The sequence below is a fragment of the Ornithorhynchus anatinus genome, chromosome 3 (assembly GCF_004115215.2).
Source record: "Ornithorhynchus anatinus isolate Pmale09 chromosome 3, mOrnAna1.pri.v4, whole genome shotgun sequence".
NCBI classification, from domain to species: Eukaryota; Metazoa; Chordata; class Mammalia; order Monotremata; family Ornithorhynchidae; genus Ornithorhynchus; species Ornithorhynchus anatinus.
Genome location: NC_041730.1, coordinates 56,687,524 through 56,699,966, shown reverse-complemented (window position 1 = coordinate 56,699,966; position 12,443 = coordinate 56,687,524). Strand labels below are relative to the sequence as shown.

Here is a 12,443-nt window from a genome sequence, read left to right as displayed (position 1 = left end):
ATTCTATCGAGCACCCCCAAGAGCTTAGTACAGGGATCTGGATGCAGTAAAACCCTCCACAAGTGCCATTGATTGTGCAAATACACATAGTGCACACTACTTATGCCTGTTATTTCTGGGTTGGCTAAGGTGTGTAGATAAGTGTGTACCCTCAGCATCCTCTGTAAACATAGCACATGCATCATACCTCTAGATTGCTCACTGTGGGAAGAGAACATGTCTACCACTCTCTTGTATTGTACTCTTCCAAGTGCTTAGTACAGTTCTCTACAGGCAGTAAATGCTCAGTAAATACATTGACATATGATTTTAGAGTGTAGTACAAGATTTCAGAGTTGTTAGATCTTTCAAAGACCCAAAGCAAATATGAGCAGCTATTCCTAAAATCCAAAGGTATGGGGAGAAGTAGCTAATAAAAATATCACTAAAAACAAGGCCTATTCTTGAGTCCTGGTATTATTTTGTGGGACAAAAAGTCATAATAAATTACAGTAAACCCAAAGCCCATGAATACAAATTGCCATCAAAATGATATAAACATTTGGGGTAAGATTTGAGAAAACGAAAGATGATGATGTTGGTATTTGTTAAGTGCTTACTATGTGCAGAGCACTGTTCTAAGCGCTGGAGGGGATACAGGGTAATCAGGTTGTCCCAGGTGAGACTCTCAGTTAATCCCCATTTTACAGATGAGGTAACTGAGGCACAGAGAAGTGAAGTGACTTGCCCACAGTCACACAGCTGACAAGTGGCAGAGCTGGGATTCGAACTCATGACCTCTGACTCCCAAGCCCGGGCTTTTTCCACTGAGCCACGTTGCTTCTCTCAGGGTGTGTGTGTGTGTGTGTTAGAGTGGGAGGATATAAGCAAACATACTACTAGAGATGGAGATGAAGATGAGAGCAGAGATGGTGACTGAAGGAAAGAGATCAAAAAGACGACCCATAACAGTAGTAAGAACAGCTGTCAAAGATTTTTCACTTCTGCAGGAGAGCCAATCTTGAGTTCAATGTTTCGCCTGAAGATGTGTGCAGAGATTCATAGTTTCATGTTATATAGTATATGTGTTATTAAGGCTAAAAGTCATTAGTGCTTATGCGGTTTTATATATTTGTGTTGGACATTTACCTGATAATTTGGGACTTGGGGTGTATTTGGAACTATTGATATATAGATACGTAGATAGATAGATAGATAGATAGATAGATAGATAGATAGATAGATATAGATATATAACATTCTGTATTTGAAGAAGACAGCACCGACAGTGACATACATCTATTAATGCATGCTTGTCTGAAAAGGCTAATATCGGCTCCACAGTCCTGACCACACTGTGTACATACAAAGTCTGTCCCTTGTTGTGTTGTCAAGTTTGCTGTTTACAGCTCCAGGCACTGTTTGTTTCTTTTGTCTCCTTGTCTCTCATTCTTTACTAAGGTTTTGCTCAAAAAGAGTCTCTCCTCTCTTGGTAGCAGTATGTGTCAAGCTTGTGTATCCTCAGTCACTGGCTCCCGGATTTCAACTGGGATGGAGCATTGGTCTGAGGCTTAGTTCTCAAGCCATGACTTTGAAACATATCTAATTTCCTCTCCCCTCCTTGCTTTCATTTTTTTCCCAATTTCAGCTTTCTGTAGGGCAGTTGTTTGGGGGACATAATAAGAGACACAGGGTCGCACTGGACCCTAGCCTTGTTGGGGATGTTAGTCTGAGTTTTTGGAATTTGATCTCATTTTGAGTTTTGTCCCAAATCATTCAGAAATGAAACTCTTCTATCTTGATGTTTTTGTTTGACTTGATGCTTCATTCTGCTACATACAGGGATCGGCAGAAGGGTGCTTCTTTTTGAACCACGGCTTAGGGAAGATTGCACTATTAAGAATAAGAATCTCGTAAAGAGCCAGGAACCAGGTACAGTAAATACAACCTCAGAGCAAAGATAAATTGTTGTGGGTATCTGGTCTAGATAGGCCAGGTCTTGAATTCTTCAACCAAATCTGCCAACATTGTTGGCGCCAAGCATGAAGGATAATTTTGTGTATAAATTGGAAGCCATTTATCTCTTAGCGCTTAGAACAGTGCTTGGCACATAGTAAGCTCTTAACAAATACTGTCATTGTTATTATTATTACCTGTAGTTAATCCTACTGTGTGGCCAGCTTTTTAATTTTCCATGCCATTGGGATGTAAAGGGATACATAGATGGAAATCTATAGAAGAAACCCAAAACAAATTTTAATTATTGAATCTTAGCAAAATTCACAAGTTGGAACTTCAACCCCTTCTACTTCTCAGCTTTCTATACTGTAACCATAAAATGTCCAAAAGACTAATTAGTTAAGGAGAAGAAAGACAGGCCTGGATAATCCACACACTCTAATAAACCCATCTAATTCACTTAGGTCTAGACTGAAGATGAAAGACATCATGGCTGATTAAATCTTTTTGCCCTGTATGGTTTCTGTTTCTGAGCTGGGTAACACACTTTAGTTGACTAAGAAAACAGTTATGGCTGCCCACTTAGAATCATTGGGCATCCTTAACCAATCAAATGATCAATCAAACAATGTTATTTATTGAGCACTTAATGAGTGCAGAGCATTGAACTAAGCACTTGAGAAAGTACCACACAACAAAGTTGGTAGGCACTATCCCCTGCCCTCAGATGGCAATTAATACTTAGCTACCTTGGTGTCTGAGAAGTAAAAAAAGAGGACAGGAGTGGAGCAGAACATCCAAAATTGAGAGAGATCCCAATCATCATTTGAGCATCATGTCAAATATAACTTCATAACATTGTTACAGAGGCATCAGAGCAGCTGGATAAGAAGAACTTGGTCCAAACAGTGAAGTGTTATTAGTACATTGCCTTTTTATATACTGCAATTAAACAAAGCACTGAACTTTGACAGGATGGCAGACCTACCTCCTGAGGAGACATACCAGGTTTTTGGGTACTTGCAAACCATAATTTTACCAAGAAGAATAGAGCAAATCCTTCACCTGTGAAATACCTCAGCTAATTTTTTACTCAAAGAATTAGCAAGGAATTCAAGGTCCTGTTGGAAAGACCTCTAAGTAATTGTCAGAGTCGTTGAAGGGGCAGTTCACCCCTGAATTGGTCTCCAGGACTGTGAAAGACTCCAAGTGTCCACTCACAGTAAGAAAACTCAAGATGCTTTCATTCTGTGGTCACACTGTGTCCTTTCACCATTACTGTTAATCCTTGAAACCTGAGCATTTCCTAAGTGCTTAGTACAGTTCTCTGCACATAATAAACTCTCAATAATTGATTGATTTCCCAGTGTTTAGTTCTGTCTCAGAAGTATTTCTGGGAAATGGAGACAGACACTTTGGGCTTATACAAAGTGCCAGGAAGTCTTGGCATATAGAAACCTCTTTATTTTCATTCATTCATTCAGTTGTATTTATCGAGCGCTTATTGTGAGCAGAGCACTGTACTAAGCACTTGAAAAGTACATTTAGGCAGCAGATAACGACAATCCCTACCCAACAACAGGCTCACAGTCTAGAAGATGGGTTTTGCACACCTTCCCTCATACACAGGAGTCCACAGTCTGCAGGCCAGAGCTCTGGGACTGACTGCATAAAACATAGATGCCTGGGCAAGAGCATTAAGCACGTGGAGATGAAAAATGACAGGAAGAAAAGTGCCCAGGACTTATAGCATTTTCACCATCTATTTAAGAGAAAAATGAATGTATTGACCTTTTTATATGTTTTGCCTTCATTCAGAAAAGTTTCAACAGTGTGGGGAAAAAGACCTAAAGACCGAGGAGGGAAGAAAAGAAGCTCAGTACAGATTATTTACGAATAAGGGTCTTTGCTTTCCATTGACTGGTGCTAAGATTAAAAAACATGATCTTGTTTTTCCCAGTTCTGTTAATGATCTATAACTTAGGACTTTACCATCCAAACAATGTGCTGAGACACAGTGGCAGAACCTAGAGAGATCTAAAGTGTAATCTAAAATTGGGGGACGGAAGAAGGGGACTCACTTTTAATTTCACTAAGTGTGCATGTGGTATAATTCCAAGATTGGGAACTCCCCTACAAAGAACTGTGTGCAGAGCACCGTACTAAACACTTCGGAGAGTATGTTCCCCTTCTATTCTCCATCTACACCCACTCCCTTGGAGAACTCATTTGGCCCCATGGCTTCAACTTACCACCTCTATGGGGATGATAACCAAATCTGCATCTCTCTCCCTCTCTCCAGGCTCGCATTTCTTCCTGCTTTTAAGATATCTTTACTTGGATGTCCTTCTGTCATCTCAAACTAAACATGTCCAAAACAGAGTCCCTTATCTTCTCACCCAAACCCTGTCCTCCTCCTGACATTCCCGTCACTATAAACAGCACCCCCACTGTAGAAGGCATTATTTTTGATTCCTCTCTGTCATTCAACCCAAATATTCAATGTCACTAAATTCTCTTGGTTCCTCCTTCACAACATCACTAAAATCTGCCCTTTCCTCTCCAACCAAACTACTACCACGTTAATAAAATCACTTTTCCTATCCCGCCTGGACTACAGTATCAGTCTCCTTGGTGACCTCCCAGTCTCCTGTCTCTTCACTCTCCAGGCAATATTTCACTCTGCTGCCTGGATCATTTTTCTAGAAGAAAGATCAAGACATGTCACCCTTCTCCTCACAAAACTCCAGTGGTTGCCCATTCACCTCCGCATCAAGCAAAAACCCTCACCACTGGCTTTAAAGCACTCCATCACCTTGCCTGCTCCTACCTTACCTCGCTCCTCTCCTTCTACAACCCAGCCTGCACACTTCACTCCTCTAGTGTAAACTTTCTCACTGTGCCTCAATCTCCCCTTTTTCATTGCTGACCTCTAGCCCAAATCCTGCCTCTGGCCTGGAATGCCCTCCCTCCTCAAATCAAACAATTTATCTCCCCTTCTTCAAAGCCTTATTGAAGGCACATCTACTCCAAGAGATCTTCCCAGACTAAGCCCCGTCTTTCCTTATCTTCCACTCCCTTCTGCAACTCCCTGACTTGCTCCATTTGCTCTTCCCCGCCCCCAGCCCCACAGCACTTACATACATACCTGTCTAGAGGGTGGGGAGACAAAAAATTCAAAGCAAGAAAATTCCCATTAATCCATTCCAAACTCAACAGTGTTCTCAACTAGATATGCTTTCACTTTTTCTTCACTTTCCTAGACCTATCAACTCCTTGGTCTGAGCCTAACTAGAAGCCAAATCAAAAAGTAATATATTCGTTTTGATGTTTGTCTCCCCGCCCTCTAGACTGAGCTCATTGTAGGAGGGGAATATGACAGTTTATTGTTGAATTATACTCTCCACAGAACTTAGTACAGCGCTCTCCACACAGTAAGTACTCAATAAATGCGACTGAATGAATGAATAAATGGACAATGAACTGACAATTCCCTGTCCACAAGAGTTTACAGATTAGGGACTACCCCATCTCATCGCCTTTGTTCATTTCATCACAACCTTCCACTAGGTAGGTCATAAAAGTCCCTCCTCCCCCTCCTTTCCAGAGCCATTTCTAAGATGCAGGAAGTGCTTCTCCTACAAATTATAATAGTGATATTTGGTAAGCACTTACTTTGTGTCAAGCACTGTGCTAGATGCTGGGGTAAATACAAATCAATCAGATGTGACACAGTCCCTGTCCCATTTGGTGTTCACAGTCTGAGAGGGTATTGAATCTTCATTATACAGATGAGGAAACTGAGGCACAGAGAAGTTAAGTGACTTACTTAAGGTCACATAGCCTACAGGCAGAGTCATGATTAGAAATCTGGTCCCCTTACTTCTAGTCCAGGGCTCTTTCCATTCGACTGTGATTCTGGTTTGGGGCTGGATATTTCCCAAACAAAAAAAAGTTGGGAGACACTGTCCATTCTTTATGAGGCACCCAAGGACAATAATAATTGTGGTATTTATTCAGTGCTTGCTATATGCCAAGAACTGTACCAAATGCTGGGGAAGATACAACTTTATCAGGTTGGACATATTCCCTGGCCCACATAATAATAATGATGGTATTTGTTAAATGCTTACTATGTGCCAAGCACTGTTCTAAGCGCTGGTGTAGATACAAGGTAATTGGATTGTCCCACATGGGGTTCATAGGCTTAATTGCCATTTTACAGATGAGATAACTGAGGCACAGAGAAGTTAAGCGACTTGCCCAAAGTCACACAGCTGACAAGTGGTGGAGTCGGAATTAGAACCCATAACCTCTGACTCGCAAGCCCGGATGGGGCTCATAGTCTCCACCCCCATTTCACAGATGATGTAACTAAGGCACAGAGAAGTGAAGTGACTTCCCTAAGGTCACACAGCAGGCAAGTGGCAGAGCAGGGATTAGAACACATGACCTTCTGACTTCTAGACCCATGTGCTATCTAATATGACATGTTGATATCATGTATTAACTGAGTGATTCATTCACCCCAATATGTCTGTGTTTTGAGAGAAATGGAAAGTAACAGGTTCAACATGTTAAAGAATTACACAAAAGACCTTTTATCACTGAGGCCAAAGGAAGCTACCAGGGCCAAACCCAGAAATCAACAAAATTGTAAAGGGAAAGATTTGGAGCCCAGATACATAAAAGAGCACTGACCTCTAGTTCTACACTTTTCTCCAAATAGACAAATTGTCAAATTCCTGGTATTTCCACTTAACAAACTGAACCTATCTACATAATGGTTACCCAAGCCCCTCTATTATGGATGACTCGTGCATTTTTTATAAATGAGCTCTCTTGGAATGGTGTATTTCTGAGTTTATCATTATTAAAAGAAGAAATGTTTCTCAACCAAAGGGCTAGGTGCCATGGTGATAGACACAATTGCCGCCCTTGGTTACTGAACTGGGCTTGTATCCATTTCAGCTTTTGATATCTGGGCTTAGCTGTCCTACATATGCGAGAGGCATGTTTGGAAAAAGATATGTGAATTCTTGGAATGCTGGCTTTCTTCACCTGTTTGCATTCAGCCAACATTTAAAGGTATTTTGGAAGCAGCCTTTGATTTAGATTTGCAGTGTGTTATATAATATCTTAAGTAGCATCCCTGGAGGGAAGTGGATCTATTGCAAACTTGGCCTATAAATTAAAAGCAAGAAAATTCCCATTAATCCATCCCAAACTCAACAGTGTACTCGACTGGATGTGTTTTCATTTTTTCTTCCCCTAGGATAAAGACCCTAGACCTGTCAACTCCTTGGTCTGAGCCTAACTAGAAGCCAAATGTGGTGAGAGAGATAAAGTAGCCCATGATAATGCTACCCTAGCCCCACACTGACTCCACATCTAACTATCCACTAATCTTGATCTAGCCTAGGTTTTTATCCTCCTGCTATTAGTTTGACATCTATGGAGAACTTACTGTGTGAGTCTATAAATGTCCCCATTAAAGAGGCATCGGTCAGGGCCTCTTTAGCCATTGGTCAAATTCTCCATTTTCCCAAGGCACACCCACCTTCAGAAAATTACCTGTGGCCCAGAAGTCCACTGAAGCTGTCCAGAAGTCCATTATGACCACTGAAGGGGCATTCTGATCTGCAACCTCAAGACTTTTCTGTCTGAAAAATACCCTTGAAAGGTCAGCAAGGTTTGGACAGGTGCAGAAAGAAGGGCAGGCACCCTTTCTGGGAAGTTGTTCCCTCAACTCATCCTCGAAGTGACCCATATGGGACCTGTTTACCTTGTTTCTACCCTAGCACTTAGCACAGTGCTTGGCATATAGTAAGCACTTTACAAATAGCACAATTATTATTACTTTAATTCATATTAATATGGGTCTCCCTGGTAGACTGTAAAGCTCTTTGAGGATAGGGAACGTGCTTAGTAACTCCATTGTGTTATCTCAAGCGCTGAACATCCCTACTAACTCTACTGCATTATCTCAAGCACTTAAAACAGTGTTCTGCAAAGAGTAAGCACTAATAAATCAGTATTGATTGTTTGATATTTTTGAAGCATTCAAGAAATCATGATTTCCACATCCTCAATGTGGATTTATTCATTTTTTTTAATGATGCAGACTGTCCAGGAAGAGAGCCAACTTTTACAGATGGGATTGATGGAAATATCCAAGCTACAGCTGGGCCCAAGACAAATGACATCCAGTGTTCATGAGCGTTCTTCTTCCAGATGTGGTGGTAGCCTAAAGACAGAAAATGAGAGAGTCACTGCTTGCCTTAGCAAGACACATGCTCATTAGGAAAAAAAATTAATCCAGAATTTCTCCCCTTCCCCTTCCCTATACCCAGATGTGGCAATCCACTTCCATAATACATATTCTTAAATCTTTTTAATGAAAACAGCAATGGCCTAGTGGAAGAGCATGGACCTAGGAGTCAAAGGATGGGGTTCTAATGACACCTCTGCAACCTCATTCAATCATTCATTCGATCGTAATTATTGAGCACTTACTGTGTAAAGAGCACAGTACTAAGTGCTTGGGAAAGTAGAAAATAATAAACAAACACATTTCCTGCCCACAACTAGCAGCTGCTTGTTGTGTGGCCTTGGGTAAGTCACTTAACTTTCCTGTGTCTCTGTTTCCTCATCTGTAAAATGACTCAGACTGTGAACCCATTATGGGTTAGGATAATTTTCTTGGACTTACCCCAGAGTTAAGCAGTATTTTGAACATAGTAAGTGCCTTAAATACCATAAATATCATTATTACACACAAAGATCTCTCTTTGCTGCTAGAGTCACCCAAGACATGAATGACATCTCAAGAATAAATTAGGTATCTTTGGAATCTTTCAGATGTCTAGGAGGCTGTTAAGTTCATTACTAATGAAATGGTTTGTTCTTTAGTGGGCTTAAAAGCTGTATTTCCTTCTCAAAGTATCTTTTGCTTGCTGCTAGAGGGTAAGTTACAGTCTAAGAGTAAATAGCATACCTCCTAAGAACACTACTAACTGCCAGGTTTCCAACAAAGGAAAACAAAACAGAATCACTCATCAATCAATGCAATGTACTGAGTCCTCACTGTGTGAAGAGCATTGTACTAAGTATTCTTCAGATTCACAAGTATGATGACGAAGGGAGGAGGAAGTGTCAATTAAAGCCAACCCTACTCATCTAAAGCTCTGAAAGCTTGAAAAGATGAATTATAAAAAGCATTTTCTATCCAGCCAGTAGAGATAGGAAGAGATAACAATTATCCATTCAAATGGAGGGAGCTGGATCATTCAGATTCGGTCCTCGAAGCATCAAGAATAATAAAAACAATAATAATAATGGTATTTGTTAAGTGCTTACTATGTGTCAGACACCATTCTAAGTGCTGGGGTATATACAAGGTAATCGGGTTGGTCACAGTCCTGGTTCCACATAGAGGTCACAGTCTTATTCCCCATTTTATGGATGAGGGAACTGAGGCACAGGGAAGTGAAGTGACTTGTCTGAGGTCACACAGCTGACAAGTGCAGACCCGGGATTAGAACCCATGACCTTCTGACTCCCAGTTCCATGTTCTAGCTACTAGGCCAGTATTGTAGCACCAGCATTTTTGGGGGGGGGGGGGCGGGGGGAGGAAGTTGTAACTGTCACTTAGCCTCAGACTAAGAAGTAGCCTCTACCAAACTGTACACCACATGCAGGGACACCACCTAGCAAGGCACCACCACAGCAGGCTATATAAGAGGCACTGCAGCTGGCCCTTAACTGCTTGATTCTGTGCCCATCACTATTTGTGGGGGTTGGGGTGGTCTGGCCCAAGGAGAATTGGGGAAGAGTGGGGCCACAGGGGCAGTCTTGTTTGGGCCTGGGAGAGCCAACTACCATGGGCCTGGGAATCAATGGACTGGGTACAAATCCCAGCCAGCTCTGTCACTTCTCTGCTGGGTGATCTTAAACAAATCACTTCACTTCTCTGGGCCTCAGTTACCTCATCTGTAATAATAATAACAATTATGGTATTTGCTAAGTGCTTATTATGTTCCAAACACTTTACTAAGCACTGGGTTGGATACAAGCATATCTGGTTAGACACAGCCCATGTCCCACATGGGGCTCACAGTCTCAATTGCCATTTTACAGATGAAGTAACTGAGGCCCAGAGAAGTGAAGTGACTTGCCCAAGGTCACGCAGCAGACAAATAGAGCCGAGACTACAACCTGTGACCTAACTTCCAGGCCCTTGCTCTAACCACTGTGCAATGCTGCTAAGGGGATTAATACTGGGAGCCCCAAGTGGGACATGGACTGTTTCCAACCCTATTAGCTTTTATCTACCACAACACTTAGTACAGTGCTGGCACATAGTAAATGCTCAACAAATACTATTCTAAAGAAGAAGGGGAAAAAAAAGGCTGCCATCCTAAAGTCTATTCCAAGGTTGGGAGGGCCACCATCCCAGTCCCTCTCCCAGAGGCCCCTTGGACTCTTTGTGTAGACACACCCAATCCTGACCACCCACCCTATGCCATCCATTTCAGGGAATCCTTGACCATTCTGACCAGGGAGCTCTTGCCCCCTCACAGAAGAGATCCTGGGCACTCTGGAGGGCCCTTGGGCTTGCCAGATCATCAGAGCAAGGAGGGAATAATAATAATTATCATTATTATGGTATTTGTTAAATGCTTATTTTGTGCCAGGCACTGTACTGGGGTGGATACAAGCAAATTGGGTTGTACACAGACCCTGTGTCATTTGGGGCTCTCAGTCTCAATCCCCATTTTACAGATGAAGTAACTGAGGCACAGAGAAGTGACTTGTCCAAGGTCACACAGTCAACTAGTGGCAGAGCCGGGATTAGAACCCATGACCTTCCGATTTCTAGACCAGTGCTTCTGTTCTTTCTTTTCCTTTCATCCATTTCCTTCATCTTGCTTCCCTTCCCATTTTCTCTCTTCCCCTCCCACCCTGCTCCCCCTCATATGTTTCCTTTTCCTTTCTTTACCCCTCCTGTCCCATCCCTCTTCCAAATCTCCCATCCCCCTTCTTTCCCCTTTCTTTCATATCCCACTCCTTTACCTCCCCTTATCCCACATTTTCATTCCTTTCCCTTTCTTTTCTTTTACTCCCCTCTTTTCTCTCCCCTTCCCCCTGGCAGTAACAGCTGTTTCTATGAAGCAGACATGAGGTGCAGTGATATTATCAGATTATGCCTTGCTCAATGTGACATAATGGTGGTAGATATCACGTGAGGGCTCTATAAAATCTAGTAACCCTGGGTGCCAGGGGAACGGGAGCAGGAGAGTACAACAGAACAATATAACAGCCATATTCTGCATCAGGACCTGAAAAGAGAATATATTTTGCCCTATTTTGGGGTGACAAATCTTTTTCCTTCTCCCATTAGCTATGCAGCCTTGCTGATGGTAAAATAGATTTACATACTGAATGTCAGGTTGGGTGCTGGGGGAGCAGGAGAGGTGGTCCAAATCCACAGAGTGAGGAAGAGGGGCCCTGGAGACATTGTGGGTCCCTGAGGAAAAAGGGAATACTGTAAAATTTCAAGACAAAAGTTGTGGCTCAGACCTTCAAGGTGTTATTTGAAAATTCAGATATGATGTAATATAGGATTCTTGACCCCATCCTCTTCCTTACCCTAGTATTCTCTTGGTCTTAGCATGGGACTAGAGGGTCTTCTTTGCATCAACCCTCCCTCTCTTCATGAGATTTTTTATGCTGGTCGATGTCCTGCCAGTTCTGAAAGAAAGAACTCCCACCCGCTCACCCTCCTGCAGCACACTTGCCTCATTGGTTGGAGATGAATAATTGAGTCCAATTAATGTATTCAGGCTATTCATGGCCATACAATTTCGGGCGAGAGTTACAGGAAAGCTGAGTTGGTAGGACCATTAAGTCTAAGAGCCTGTGCTTTCTCTATAGCATTAGAGTTAAGTGCTGTGTTTAGTACGGTGATACTAAATGTGTTTAGTTAAATCATGGATAGAAAACGTGCAGGTTTGCACGAGTCAGTCCCTTTCCACTTCTCTGAGCCTTCTCTTCCAGCTCACCAGTGGACTGCTACATCAATATTGACATCTCTTTGGAAAGAACAGCTCTTGAACCCAGAAGGTTTTTATATCCCAAACATATTAAAATGTGGCATTGGATGCAATGTTCACATTTAACTAAGAAAGCTGAAGCTCAGGTGGAGTACCGCAATTGCACATATTAGGCATGGGGCTCATCACCTGCTTTCTTTCCTTATCCATATTGGCTCTAGGGTGAAATGACGAAAATAGATGGGAACATGTTGGTGATCCTATTCATCGGCATCTACAAGATTTCTGGGTGAACAACTCGGCAGGTGATAAAGGAAGCTGAGATCAAACTTCATTCTTCCACCCTCTTCAGTTTCATAATCCCTGATTTATTTCCTCCATGACACAACTGGCATTTGGAATGAAAACCTCTAAACCCAGAGGAATAAAGAATAGGAAGATGAGTAGATA

At 42.1% G+C, this 12,443-nt stretch overlaps 1 long non-coding RNA gene across 1 annotated transcript; it reads right to left on the bottom strand.

Moving 5' to 3' along the window:
• Nucleotides 1–8,032: 8,032 nt before the first annotated feature.
• Nucleotides 8,033–11,463, bottom strand: LOC114810319. Its single transcript, XR_003758028.2, has 2 exons — nucleotides 11,380–11,463; nucleotides 8,033–8,185 (listed from the first exon to the last, which is right to left on the bottom strand). It is a non-coding gene; the product is annotated as an uncharacterized LOC114810319 (long non-coding RNA).
• Nucleotides 11,464–12,443: the final 980 nt, after the last annotated feature.